Here is a 12,316-nt window from a genome sequence, read left to right as displayed (position 1 = left end):
GAGCCAAAAGGACGTTTACTATAGCTATTTTCGGCCCCGGGGCAGATGACACTTCCCTTTCCCTCCCCTTACCTTCTCCCGATCCCTCCTTCCCCTCCATTTTCACTACTACATACATGTATTTGCAGTGTTTGCTTTTTTAATATTTTTTTCGCAGTAAATTGTACCATTTCTAATGAAAGTTTAAAAAACATAAAATTTGAATGAAAATACTCTACTCTACAAACTCAGAAAGCGAATATTAGATCAAAATTGGGTTACAATTATATCCGAATTGGATCAAAATTGTGCAGAAGCACTGCCTTCCTCCTGTTTAGGATAGGAGTAATATCCGTTCAAAAGTAATTACTGCATGTTCGTAATCAAGACGCGCACATTCGTATTTAAGTCAGGAAGTCTTAGTCTGTGACGTCTTCAGAAATGGATTTCCAGGGCATTCCTATTGTAGGGTAGCTCATAAGTCTTCAGCTACGGCTCTGGAGAACGGTCTCTCTTTTAGTTAAGGAAGACATTCAATGTACGCAAAAAGTACGTGTTCTCTCGTGGTAAATTGTGCATTATGCTAAGATGAGTTTCGAAGAATAACTGTGTTAGAAGGTCTCAAGCAAATTGATCTTATATAGCCCAAATTTATAGATTTAACGTTTTAAAGTATATAAAAACGTTCACATGCCGAAAAAACGTGATGTCGTGTAAATTTTCAGAAAAATTTAGCCTATTTTATTCTAGCCAATAGCAAATAATGTACTTCATTTTCCAATTTCTTGAATGCAAAGTTTATGTTTCGAATATACATTAAGGGTGCTTAATTAGGTATTTATAAACAAAATGATTTAATCGGAGGTTTTTTTTTCTTCACCTGACACTTGACCAATCCCTGAGACAAGTATACCATAGATGCAATAAAATCCGTACTGTTCTCTCCATTCATACAGGGATAGGTAGCAGATTCCACATCGCAATACTATTTCATCATTTTGCGTTACTTTGTTTATCTTAACATTTTCTAGAACTTTAAAGTGGATTTGTCAACCTTAATAGAATACACAGCGAGAACCCATTTATAGTCATGCGAAAATGTTGATATGTGTTAATATTACTGTATCGGTGTCTGTGTTATACATATATAATCTCTGGAATGATTTTTAAAAGGAGAAGTTTCTCAAAATCCGTTGAATTCTTCGTGGGAGTGCATAATTATTTGATATTGTTTTAAGACCAGACATAAATATTTTGTGTCATCTTTAACACTCAATTACCAATTGTTCGAATGTAAAGGTTCGAGGTAAAGGAAAAGAACCATGTAAACGTTGGAATGGATTACCGTTGCATGCACTACCCCCCCCCCCCCCCAAGTCTGATTAGCGCATGTATAGTAACGCAATAGGAATGCCCTCCTCGTCTGCGTCGGGCATACGTCCTTCAAACGTGGCATTTGACCGGGCTAACGCATGGTAATCACCTTCGTCTCAGCTCCGTACCATTCTCTCCATTCAGGCAGGGATAAGTGACAGGTTTTTTCCCGCGGTCATGACATAGGCTGCCAGTCGTTTGTTGTGACTAAGAATCATTCAGGGATTACTAAAACCACGAATGAAATAACGTACTTTGTAACGCCACACCTTAAATGGATCACAGAAATATGAGCATGTGTACAGTTGCCTTAATATTGCATCAAGTCATGTGGTAAATGTATCATCCCACATCCATCAAAACATGTATTGATTCAATCATGGGGTGGCGCATACATGCTCTGGTTTCAATATAGGGTTGAGATTTAAATCGCAGAGGTGAGGTCGCCCACCATGGGGAGCTTAAAATATCAGCCAAAGTTCATGAGACCCGGATTAAATTAAATTAAATATCCTAAAATACTCTACATGTACTTTTCTGAACCATTTTTAGTATGAAACTGTAATACACCTTGTGTTAAATCTGTCAGATTATCTATATTTATTCAATTATTTGTATTTACTTATGTGTTAAATTAATTTTCAACGCATTATCTTTGCTGTAAAGAAAAAAACACAAGTCACGCCCAAAATTTAAAAATAAGATTAGCTACTGAAATTACTTCTCAACAAATGTTTGCTTGTAGTTGATCTTAGTAGGCTGTTGTGGCTAAGGGTTACATAATCACAATGACGAATATTACAATATGATTTTCTACAGATCTGAAAGGCTGTTTTCTCAGAAATCGGTGACTTCAAATTGACTCATTCTATTACACACCATGAGTAGACTTCACACTTGACCATCCGGGGATAGTTACATGTGTCACTTAAGAGTGCAATACGTTACAACTGCCCCCTATCGACCTCAGTTCTGTACTTTGATATAGCTCCTTCTTTTCTTCAGAGGTCAGAGTTAAAAACGTTTTCTTCGTTTAAAAGGGACATAGTAAATATTTCAAAATCACTTAGATATTGTAATCTGGTCTTTTGATCATTTCTTGTTTTTCCCCTACAGTGGCCTGTGGTTAGAACCTGATTTTTGTCTCGTGGATGGTGACTTTAAAGTCGGGCCCTGTGCGTAAAAATAAATCTTGATTGATACCTTAAAAATATATAGATTCTCTCATATAAAGAAATGTAAATCATGTAGCTAATAACTGATTAGGGATATTTGATCCATCTCATTGATTCAGATTAATCGTAATTGTTAAAAAGCGACCTTGTTTTAAGAGACAATAAAGATGGAATTAGCAAAAGACAAGGAGTTACTACAGAGAAAAAATCATCCATAATCCTTCAAAGTGATATTCATCGAAAGACACCAATGTTGATGGGCTGCGGGGGTCTTGTGTTGATAGGGAAGGTTAAGTAACCCGCCCGATGTTATTTTCACCGTCTTAATTTTTCCGTCGATAATTTCAATGGGTTCCTGAGATAAGATGCGATGGAGTGAATAAAAAGAGAAGGACACCTCGAAATAGCAAGGGGTGAAAGGAAGCCTCGATGTGACATACTTTGGGATTTACATTGAGGTATACAAAGGGTATGGACGATGGAAGCGGAGGGGACCTGATGGGAAGGACTAGAGAAGGAAAAGAGGGAACCGGAGAGGGCAAAGACGACCAGGGGACTTGTAAGGAGTTATTACTTCTAGTAATTTCCCGGTCCAGTATCCTTTGTATTATGTCCACACATGAAACCAGCACTACAACGTAAGTGGATAGTGTATCCCTTAGTCACTTGTTAACCTTGATTGGTGTCATGGTGTGACTTTTAAAACAAAATTACATTGGTGCAAAAGGGGCAACGGTGGCGGGACCGGAGAGAGTTAAGATGTACAGGAAAATGCTAAGGGTTTGTTCTTAGAATGTCCCAGGCCAGTAGCCTTTAATATCTTTTACACACATTTAAAAAGCACTGCAACTTTTGAGGATACTGCTTCCCCCTTCTAAATGACTCCCTTTTTTTAACCTTGAAGAGTCTTGATGTTACAGATTTTTAGAGTTACATCGAAGCACAAGTGGGACCGAAAGGAGGATTTAGAGGGACAAGGGGGTGCAAGGAGAAACAAATGGAAGGGTTGGAACGTTGAGAGGCTGATTGTCTTTGGTATTTCCCAGGCCAGTAGCTTTATTTTTTCCACGCATTTACCAAGCACTGCTTCTAAAGTGTGTTTTTGTTTCTTTCCATTTGTTGTCTTTCCCACACGTTTAAACCGTGATTAATGTCTCAACATGTGAACTTTCTCTGTTACTTTGAGGCATGAGGAACATGGACAACGGGATCGGACACTTTAAAGATTGAGGGAATGGAAAAGATTGTCGTTTTGGTATTAGAATTCAGAAAATGAATGCCATGAAGGATGATTGTAATTATTGTTCTAACCTTTGGGAGATCGGGGAAGATATTATATTGAATAAGTGAGGACCTTTGTGTTTGTAGACTCTTCAGGAAATAGGTTCATTACAATATTGTTGAAGATGATGTTCGTTGACATCTTAAGGAAGATTTCAGTATGCCCTCCTTGTCAACCTGGAAATTTCATACTTAACGAGCCTTTATAGCAGCATCGGTCCATCTGACAATTAGGGTCAGCTGACAAATGAAACACGGCTTTGTTTAAAAGAGAATGAAGGAGAATTGATAGCGACGTACTTTTATTTCGGTTAAGTGATTCAGCCGCCTCGTCAAACTGGCGACCATTTTTAGTCAAATAGGCTTAAGATTCAAAGCTCACACTTCCTTGCCATTGATAATTAAGCAGAGCAGTGGTTAAATTGAAGGACGTTTCAAGTTCATTGTCATCGTAGGCGGTGCTAATCACGAGTGCGTTCATAAACGGAAGAGAAATCCAAGGAATATGCAATGTATTAATTACATATCGTCACAATAACGTAAAAATTCATACATCAATTTACTGCTTTTAAGAAAGAAAACAAAAATCATCCAGTGTTATTTTAATTGATTTAGGGAGTACATTTTCTCTTATAAACAAAGGTTTTGAATTGAACATGTGCTTAAGGTTTTTCAACAATAGGTGGCTCTCATATCAAAGGCTTGATATGTGATTAAATCTTGATTTGGTCAAATGATTTCGTCAGTACTTTTATTAGCCTGGCGATATGGGGTAATATAATTTAGTCTGTCCGCTTGCATATGATTTTCTAGAAATGCGATTTGTATTTACATCAATATGAACGGTTTATGTGGTATTGTGAGAAAATGTAATTACAGGTGTAGGTCAATTTACAAAATTGTGACGGAAGACATCGGACAACAGCCAATCGATTGCAGATAAGTCTTCGTCTTGAGATTCAGAGCAATTGACCGTTTGTAATTCAAAAAAAAAAATTAACGACAGTAGAGACGTTAAGGTCAGGTACTGGCAGTGTTTTGACGTTGATAGATGTGTGGACTATCAAGACGATGTCTTGAGATACTGCTAAGAATAGGAACCTTGATAGAAAAAGGCATCCGGGACAGAGGGATGGTTCGGATATGAGTCAAGGGCTGAGGAAAGGGGTTGAGAAGGGGGTCGAAGAAAGCGCCCCTGCACCAGGTCTGTTCCTATCTTCTTTTCCCGAAAAGTTGAGCTTATATATCAGCATCAAACTGTAATTTTGCTGTAAATATTTGGTCTGTGTTACTTTCTTCATGTACTAAAAACATATATATATATATATATATATATATATATATACTGTATATATATATATATATGTGTGTGTTTTTGTTGTTGATTGTTCTTTGTATAGTTGTTGTTTTTGTTGTTGTTGTTTTCTATGTGTACACTGTAGAACGTAAAACATAGATGGGAACGCTGATTATATCAAAATCAGTTGTGACTTTATAAGAAAAAATTGATGTGAAAAGAAGGAATTCCACAGAGTACCATAACTTTTTTAAACATACAACTATAAATTAGACAGCATGATCGACATAATATATTCCCATATAAGATCTAGTGCTAAAATCATGTGGATGTCTTTTATTTTAAATTTTGGATTGCAAACAGAAATATCTAATAATTTTTACATATTTGTAAATATCTTTACGTGGTAAAACTAAAGCTATACATTTAGGAAAGTTCAAACCAGACATGATACGAGAAAACATGGAAAAAGACACTCCCAAATCTCTTCGGTATGTAACACGACGTCTCATTGAAGCAACATGATTAAGTCAGGCTAGCATGTAAAGACGGTAGCACCTCGGACTTAAACTAAATCCTACAGGCTAAAGTGATTTCCTTGACTGATCCCCTGAAGTAGGAGGAAACCCAAAAGAGGAAATACCGATTCCTTAATATGCTTCTCCTAAGGCTCGACGGCCAGGGTGAGAAGGCGTGATGGCTAATTTGAAATCGCCCTGGCTTTGCATGGTGGGAAAGGGGGCACGCAAGGGGGCGAGGAGGCACTTGAACGTGTAGTGTGATGGTTGAGGGGAGGGGCTATTGATGGGGTGAATTCGAAACTTGACTTTGGGGTTTGGATACGCCCATGCGGGGCATTGCTAGGTGTTAAGGGGGCAGGGAGGGGGCAAAATTCGGAACTGGACTTGCAGTGGTGAGGCATGACCAAATTGGAGAGATCAAGCTTCCAACTAACTTCCGGTTGTGAGAGACTAACGTTAATTGTGTTACCTGGTTAGTGGGCAAGGTCTGCTCTTGACTTGTCATGCTTGTGGATTTATTGACGCCCGTGACCCAGGTTTCTTGAAGCGGGATACGGAGGAGGGAGCAATTAGCGCAGAAATGGACGTGCCTTTTCGAAGGGCATCGTGACTGTATTTCATAAGACTGACCCACTTTTCGGCTCGGTGTTGTAGCTATGCTACAACCATTCATGACATGAACATTTTCATTGTGGATACAGACATTAAACACCAACTTGAGTGCGAGGGGGAACTTGGAGCTAGACCTGTGCTTTTCCAGGGCACCATGACTAATGTGGTTGTTAAATTGTCATTATTTGTGCACATTATGTATCCATGGTTATAGAGACCGAGCTTTGATCAATAATCACTCAGCAAGTAGTCACTCGCTTTACTCCCGAACTGTAATATTTGAATGCACTGAATGTGAAAAAGGGTGAATGGAAAAACATAAATGTTACTTTGAAATGACAATGTAATGGTTATCTCCGTTTGAAATAAGATAAAAGATACCCAAATGTAGTAGTGTTGCTTCACATGTAGGTCGAGATCTCTACATCGCATGTGTCAAACTATAATCACTTAATAAGACCACCAATGGGATTTTTCTGATGTCCTATGTCTACACAAGTTCTTAATTATGACAGGCGACAATGACTAATGGATCGTGCTCGGAACTGTCAACCCTTTCTGTCAACTGGATTCTACCCTCTTCCTGGTTTCGAATATTATTTATTATTATTTATTATTTATTAGGCCAATCATAAAAGCACAATACAAATACATTTTGACAGATCATGCAATACATAAACAATACAAGAGGAAAAGGGAGGGAGCAACGTGTGGGCCAGGGCTCACAAAAGTGAAATTCAACACTATTACCCGGAGGCATATGATTAGGGCAAATTTTAAATAATATTGCCCTATCCGTATTTAAAAAATCAGAGGATATTACTTTTCCTAACGATTATATTAAGTTTTAAATAGTCATAATAGAGTGTGGATCTGCCCAGTAAAATAATACTATTGGTTTTAATCCATATTTCATTAGGACGTTTATAAACACCTTGGATTGGACCTTTTTTTTCATTCATCTATAACTGTGTGCTATAAAAAACAACTGGATTAATTGGATTAACTAAAAAGTCCTAGGCTAACATGACTTTTCCGTCTTTTTAATCTTTCTATTTTAATCAATATATCGGTTGTACTTTTACAGGATCATAGTATCGCGAATTTTGGCACGGTATGCATATGGTGGCGTTGTCATGGTAATGAAGTCGATTACTTGATAATGGCTTTTAATAAGTTAGCATTGATTGATTGATTAGCATTAGGGAACTTGTTGAAATATGTATATTCAAAATGAAAACACATTGAATATAGAATCCTTTAAAAAAAAAAAAAAAATTAGAATCTTATACACGAAAGTAGAAGTAGGCCTTTTTTTCGAAAGAGCCAGATTTCAACTTAGATTATATACCACGTTCACCACGTTAGTTTAAAATAAGTTATATTTTCTTAAACTCAATTTAAAACGTTATCTTCTCCGAATGTGAAAGTGCATGGCAATACATTTAAATACTCCTTTGTAAAATATGCATATAAACAGAAATCTAATAGATAATATAGTACTGATTTAAAGGAATATGAAGAAAGAAAAATTTAGAGGTCTGTTTCAATGACTGAATACTCCAGAAAGGTTAAAGATTTGCCAATATTTGAGAGATTCATAATCATGAAAAAATGGAAAGATATCTCAGAGGGAATATCAGTTGGATTCCGGAAATGGATCAAAAGTAATTTAATGTGCAATATCCTGACATTCAGAAACATGAACTTAAGCCTAACTTGAAATAGATTCTAAAGAATCTTTAGAGATGATTTTATTAAGCAGTGAACATTCATGGATTCCTCAAAAGCTACATGTACAGGAAACGAATCGATGAAAGTGATGTCTGATATAAGTCGATATGTCTAATCCTTACAAGTGATTAGGATTTAATGAAATTGGCTATTAAGAAACATTAGGTCACTGTGGAACTTAAAGCGAATTGAAAAAAGGCTCCTTTTTTAACAGAAGGACGACCGCGTGCAGGTGGCAGAATAAATAGAATATGGCGGAGATGTAAAAGCATTGTTAATATGTAGTGTACTTTTCAATCACGCGAGTACTAATTCCTTGAACCCTCGCAAAAACTAGAGTACCCCCGCCCCCCCCCCCCCCCCATCCCGCCCCTGGATCTTGAATAACTCATCAGAAAGAGACTGACCCCTATCAAAGGTTTCCTGTACATGAACTTGATAATTAGGAGCTTATTGGCAGAAATATTTTATTCTACTTCCTTCCCTGTGAGTTGATGTTCATTTCCGTTTTGAATTCTGCTTCGACTTAAGTGTTATTAAATGACTTCATCTGTGTTACAAAACATTTTAAAGAAATACTTGAAGATTGCAACTATGTATGGGCAGAGTAAGTGAGCACGAGAAAGGTTTAATGGATTAACACAAGATGAATACTGGCATGTGTTCAAATTACCTGAGAAGTAGAAAGAACACAGCTAGGCTTGTTAATTGACAATCTTGTAATGTACCGATATCAATTTCTCCACTGTGATTCGTTTTTAAATTTCAGACTGGAAATATAAAATAATAGACTACATAAATGTTAATTTTTGTATTCTGTTTACTCCCATTTCAACATTCTCATCACATGTGAAGTGGCAAATTGTATTATGTCTCTGCCTGGTATGATATGATCAATGCGATAAACCACATGGAAATAGGCCACACTTATCAGACACTGATGAAGCTATAGGCCTAGAGGGCATGGAAGCATGTGCCCCTTCCCCCTCCACTTAATTTAAAGGGATAAAAAAGGGGGAATAGGTGAAGAGAGAAACGTAAAAGGGGAGAGGAAGTCAAAATAAGTAGAGGTATAGCTTTTACCATCGACCCCTCCACATTTTGTTTCTCTTTGTTTTTAAGTTCAGTCTGTTAATATGATGCATTCGAAGAATTGATATGAGGTATTCACTTTCTATTTTTGTCTCTGCCAATGGAGTCCCTGTTTATTTGTACCATTCACCTTGTAAAATCATTGCAAATGTTGAACGTATGTGAAATATGAAACAATAAACTGAAACCCAAAGTGAAACTCAAGTAGAAGATGACTACATCCCCTCACACCATATCAACCCTCCCCCCCCCCCCCCATTCCACTCGACGACCTTGTTCTTTCGCATTTTACCCATGCCCCGTGCCCCCGACCCCCTCATCCGTGAAAACAGTGCCCCCTTATTAACTAGATCCACGCTACGCTTATGAAAGTTAAAATCATCATACTATGTTGCCATGTCGTTTTGAATGAATGTCATGCAGATAAATCGTCGAAATTCCTAGATTGTTTAGCACATTCAGGCCTGACCTTCACCAAGCGATTGGTTACATCCTAATTTCATATTTTCCGATGAATGCTATAGATGTATAGATTGTAATTCAATGGATACAGTAATGGCTTTCAATGTGATTTTAATACATCATGATCTAGAATATAACTTGATTATTCATAAGACGGAAAAGCCCATTAAAACAAATAAATTTGTGAGTGATTATCGTGCCAATGCTGCAGCTCACAATGTGAATTTGACAATGACAGTATGCAGTCATCTTACAAGTTCACAAAATATATTATTTTGAATTCAAAGAGATTTGTACATTCATAACACGTAAGTACTCAGCCAACCTGTATGCAAATCGTATGGAGACAGGTATGAAACTAATGTCATGTTCAAATAAAGCATATTTCGCTACAATATACTAACAGACGTTATTTTATGCCTGAATGTACGCAATTTGTTATCTTACGCGTTTATTCCCCCCCCCCCCCCACCTAACACTTTTGGAAAGTCCAATTCGAAGCTTTATTACACATTCAATGTGCAAACATGATAGAAAAACATATTCAGCAAATACTTTAACAAAAAAAAACATTTTTAAACATTACATGGAGTATACACTTAAACTATAATTTGAAAATCTACAAATTCTTACCCGTCACGAGGAAAATAGATATGATGTGAATGAACGCCATTTTGACGCTAAGGAGTTAGTATCCAAGTTTGTTTTTCCAATACCGAACCAATCCTTTCGACTGACAAAAACGGCAATGAAGATATTGGAAACAGAAGTTTCGCGTTAATTAAACACAGTATCGCCCACACGGTCACTGTTCGTCCATACAGTAAATTCACATTCGTTCTTGCTCCTACAAAATGTCTGCTTTCCTCAGGATGTTGCTACATAAGTCACTCTTAAGATATCCATCTGGTTTTAGCAGACGACCCAAGTGCGCTCTCTCCAGCAACGTTTCTTGTCTCTCTTCCGCCATAGGGTTTGTGGCCTCTATTTTAAGCAGTTCGACCTCTCCCGCCGAACGCACAATGTCGTCTGCTCAAGGCACATGCGTTTCGATTGGCACGCGCGCGCAAAAAAAGTTTCTGTGAGGTCTAAGGTGTGTCGTATAGCGATAGCGAAGAGTGGAGGCGGAATGGCTTCATGATGGTATTGGTAGGGGAAACCCCTTCCCTCTGATTACGTAATGTGTGTGTCCCCTTTCCATTCAGGTTTAAATCCGGTGAGGTAAAGTATACTCGCATTGCAGGTGGGGAGAAGATGACGGAACAGTTATTCATCAAAATTATATCAACAACAAAAAAATTATTGTAAAATTCCCCCTATGAAATTTTACCTGATTGACATAAATGGAACTCTCAAGACATTAACTTATTTCTGACAGTAGCTTCATCGTTAATTGGCTGAGAAAGAGCGCAGGGGTATGTCCTTTTTCCGGATAATTTTGGAATATATATGGTAAAATGCGTTGGGCTTTGAATATTGTCCGGCGCCCACCCTCCTAAAGAAAACTTGACGCCGTCCTGATACACGTAGCAGTAGCCAAATAGGATGTCAGGTGATCACATGACCTTGGTGGTAGGTAAAAGTAATGTTCATGTCAGCATTTAAATCATGTTTTGTTTGTGTGTTACTTTTGAAGACGTTCCAATCGTCATTGGCTACACAATCAAATAACCAAAGCAGAAGCCAAAATGACCGCCTTGTGCCAACCATACATTCGGATCTTCAAGATATAATGTGTACAATGAACAGGTTGAATCAAATGCGACTTGTTCCAATGTTTTAGAGTTAAAAGATATTGGAGGAGTTTTTATATAAAACTAAGGAATTAAACTTCTTTACAGCTTTAGGAGGGAGTAGAACAGAATAAAGCTGAATTAGCAGTGAAGTTGGGAAGTTGGGAGAAAGGGGGAGAGAGAGGGGAAGAGAGGGGAGAGAAAAGAAATGAGAAGGGAAGAAAGAGGCACAGAGAGAGAGAGAGAGAGAGATGGGGAGAGATTGTAGGCGAGGGATATTAATGAGGGACGAAAAGATGGCACCGAGAAAAAAAGAAGGTAAAGTCTAGGAATCGAATAATTTAGATATATCTGAAAAATGCACCATGAAAAGAGATGATTGTTTGAAAAGTGACAAATATCTCTAAATATCAGTTCTCGCTTTGTAAATCATGCCCTAAAGTGTTCAGCCCTTAAAATCTCAATCGAATATAATTACCATGCTTATCCCTTTCCTTGTGAGACGATCTCCATTTCGGAGAGATACAAGTAATTATGGTGTCCTCAATATGATAAAAGATTATCAATCAAGTTCGGGCAATTATCATTAAAACCACGTTGCCAAGGGTTAATCCAAGGTTATTTTTTAATAAATTCCTCATCCTGGGGCCATTCGTCTCGACCCCTCAACCCGTTTTCTCCAACACGACTTTCCATAAATAAAATTTGTGTTTTCCCTAAATCGATGGAGGCCACTTTAGACATGAACCTCACTCAGTCTGCAGTCTGATATAGATGGAGAAATCAAAATGATAAATTTGGAAAACAGCTGCCATACTTCTGTAAATATCGAGTGTGTAGGATTAAGTCTTGTCTAAAGTTTTTCACTATATAATTTTTATGTCTGTGTCATGGGTTTAGAAAAAACTTATATTTGGGGGATTCTAAGATTAATAAATTGTTTTAGGATTTACATCTCAAATGAAAAGAGTTAAGCCTTTTTTTTTTGGAAGAAACTGCACTTTTATCACAAGGTCTCTTTCCAGTTTATTTCTATCCTTTATTCTTCCCGTGTCT

Source organism: Strongylocentrotus purpuratus, unplaced genomic scaffold (assembly GCF_000002235.5).
Source record: "Strongylocentrotus purpuratus isolate Spur 01 unplaced genomic scaffold, Spur_5.0 spur5_scaffold_9, whole genome shotgun sequence".
NCBI classification, from domain to species: Eukaryota; Metazoa; Echinodermata; class Echinoidea; order Camarodonta; family Strongylocentrotidae; genus Strongylocentrotus; species Strongylocentrotus purpuratus.
The sequence above is the reverse complement of the archived record's forward strand: the minus strand, read 5'-3'. Positions refer to the sequence as shown.